At 40.5% G+C, this 3,260-nt stretch overlaps 1 protein-coding gene across 1 annotated transcript in view; it reads right to left on the bottom strand.

The window, feature by feature from the left end:
• The window catches only part of LOC133662547 (uncharacterized), a 23,463-nt gene extending 20,203 nt beyond the window's left edge, over window positions 1-3,260 (bottom strand). Inside the window, exon 1 of the mRNA XM_062066660.1 lies at window positions 3,007-3,260. The gene's annotated coding sequence lies outside the window, so the exon portion shown is untranslated. The remainder of the gene's footprint in view (window positions 1-3,006) is intronic.

Below are 3,260 nucleotides of genomic sequence, written 5' to 3'. Positions count from 1 at the left end.
TCTTTACTGTAACTACCACCTGTGGACACAGACTAACCCTTCATCTTTACTGTAACAACCACCTGTGGACACAGACTAAGCCTTCATCTTTACTGTAACAACCACCTGTGGACACAGACTAACCCTTCATCTTTACTGTAACAACCACTCTTTCAAGGAAACTCAATTGCATCTCTTCACTACAAGCTTTTATTTTCAAACTCTGATTGTAAAGCACAGTTAAATATTCACACCCCGGTTTGATTTGGAGTTATGATGCGTTTCCTTTAGCTGGCGATAGCACAAAAACAACTTATCTGCCAGTAGTAGTAGTAATAGTAACAGTACTAGTAGTAGTAGTGATAGTAGTAGTAGTAGCAGTGGTACTAGTACTAGTGGTAGTATTAGTACTAGTAGTAGTAACAGTACTAGTAGTAGTAACAGTAGTAGTAGTAGTAGTAGTAGTAGTAATAGTAGTGGTAGTAGTAGAAGTAGTATTATTATTAGTAGTATTAGTAGTAGTAGTACTATTAGTAGTAGTAGTATTAGTAATAGTGGTAGTCGTAGTATTATTAGCAGTAGTAATAATAATAATAACAATCATTACTATGACATAACGAAATGACAACATTCTGATTTTATTTACATTTATCCATTGTGTTGTTTTTCAAATAAAAACATTGTTGAACACATTTCAAATTATAATTGGTATTATTATGGTATTTCATTTATTATTATTCTTGAAATGATTAAGAGTATTAGTTTTTTACATTGTGTCAAAGTCTTAAAAGTCATAAAAATATCATCATTAGGACAAGTAGGAGGAGGTGGATCCATTTCAAAACAATGAGATGAAAGTGGAGGGGAGGATTGTCAAAATAAAAGCACTAATCCAGCCACTAAATGCAACAGCAAATAAAAGACAGTTTAGTAGAAAAGTGCTAATGTACAAAAGGTTATTGAAGAAAAGTAATAATAATGACAACATTGATGAGCAGCTGGATGGGAAATTCTACTTTGTGGGTCACTTTAGGAAGCAGTATAAGCATAGGGTGTTCACGGAGTTATTATCTCTCTTACAATCGGTTATTATACTCCATTTTGTTTTGAATGATCCACATCAATAATATTGTATGGTTAATGTGTTGCACCTATAATGCAAATAAATAAGGTAAATATTACATTTGAAATAAAACACAATATTTGAAGTAAACAAAATAATCAAATTAGAAAATGTTTTGTGCATAAGATGAACATGTTTGGAATGATCCGTGTTCTTTGGAACATGATTGACTCCTTCTGGAAGGAGTTATAGTCCACTTCTTTTATTTCATATATAATCATGGCTTTTTTATTTGCAAATATATTTGATTGGATTTTACAGTTGAAATGCCATTTGACAATCATACTTTGCTCACTCAGACCCTTCATGCAAGCACACTTGAGGAGAGAAGTGCACTTGGACTTTAACAAGTCAAGCTTTAAAGCAGTGCTTCTCAAATGGGGGTACGTGCACCCCTGGGGGTACTTGAAGGTATGCCAAGTGGTACATGCACCCCTGGGGGTACTTGAAGGTATGCCAAGTGGTACATGCACCCCTGGGGGTACTTGAAGGTATGCCAAGTGGTACATGCACCCCTGGGGGTACTTGAAGGTATGCCAAGTGGTACGTGCACCCCTGGGGGTACTTGAAGGTATGCCAAGGGGTACATGCACCCCTGGGGGTACTTGAAGGTATGCCAAGTGGTACGTGCACCCCTGGGGGTACTTGAAGGTATGCCAAGTGGTACGTGCACCCCTGGGGGTACTTGAAGGTATGCCAAGTGGTACATGCACCCCTGGGGGTACTTGAAGGTATGCCAAGTGGTACGTGCACCCCTGGGGGTACTTGAAGGTATGCCAAGGGGTACATGCACCCCTGGGGGTACTTGAAGGTATGCCAAGTGGTACGTGCACCCCTGGGGGTACTTGAAGGTATGCCAATGGGTACGTGACATTTTTTTTAAATATTCTAAAAATAGCAACAATTCAAAAATCCTTTATATATTTATTGAATAATACTTCAACAAAATAAATGTTTAGAATTAAAAGCCTACTGAAATGAATTGTTTTATTTAAACGGGGATAGCAGACCCCCCCCCCCCTCCCCCTCCCCCGCGCTGATGTGCGCTCCTGCTCTGAGAGACGAGAACGAGCCCGTAGTACGGAAGTGTGAATGGCGGCAACTTGTCTGACTCCCCTATGACATTGTTACCTGCTTACATTGTTACCTGCTTACATTGTTGTCTGCTTACATGGTTACCTGCTTACATGGTTACCTTTTTACATGGTTACCTGCTTACATTGTTACCTGCTTACATTGTTACCTGCTTACATTGTTACCTGCTTACATTGTTACCTGCTTACATTGTTGTCTGCTTACATGGTTACCTGCTTACATGGTTACCTTTTTACATGGTTACCTGCTTACATTGTTACCTGCTTAGATTGTTGCCTGCTTACATTGTTACCTGCTTACATGGTTACCTGCTTACATTGTTGCCTGCTTACATTGTTACCTGCTTACATGGTTACCTGCTTACATGGTTACCTGCTTACATTGTTGCCTGCTTACATTGTTACCTGCTTACATGGTTACCTGCTTACATTGTTACCTGCTTACATTGTTGCCTGCTTACATTGTTACCTGCTTACATGGTTACCTGCTTACATGGTTACCTGCTTACATTGTTGCCTGCTTAGTTGCGGAACTCCATCTATAACTTTTAGCAGCTTAAGTCGACAAGGTGTCCAGCACATCGGCTGCTAAAAGTAACACATTTATTGGGTTAGCCGCTTGTAAAAGTACCAAAATAAAAGTTGCACTTGTAAAAATACCAAAATAAAAGTTACACTCGCGACAAAAGAAGCCACTTTCCCGCATTCAAGTGAAACAAGTTAACACTTCCTGTTTTACTCGGCGTGAAAGTGTCAGAAATGATGAAAAAGTGGTTGCTAATGCTAATTGGGCTAAGGCGTGTAGCTTACCTGCGCGGCGCTCTGATGTCCCTAAAGAGCCGCCGTCCGACATGACGTCTGATGTCCCTAAAGAGCCGCCGTCCCACATGACGTCTGATGTCCCTAATGAGCCGCCGTCCGACATGACGTCTGAATGAGCGGGATGCCGGCGCATGTGGAGGAGTGAGGGACTAAAGGAGAGGAGAGGAGACAAGTGGAGGACTAAAGGAGAGGAGACAAGTGGAGGACTAAAGGAGAGGAGACAAGTGGAGGACTAAAGGAGA

The sequence above is a fragment of the Entelurus aequoreus genome, linkage group LG12 (assembly GCF_033978785.1).
Source record: "Entelurus aequoreus isolate RoL-2023_Sb linkage group LG12, RoL_Eaeq_v1.1, whole genome shotgun sequence".
Lineage (NCBI taxonomy): Eukaryota > Metazoa > Chordata > Actinopteri > Syngnathiformes > Syngnathidae > Entelurus > Entelurus aequoreus.
This window is presented reverse-complemented; position numbering and strand designations above follow the sequence as displayed.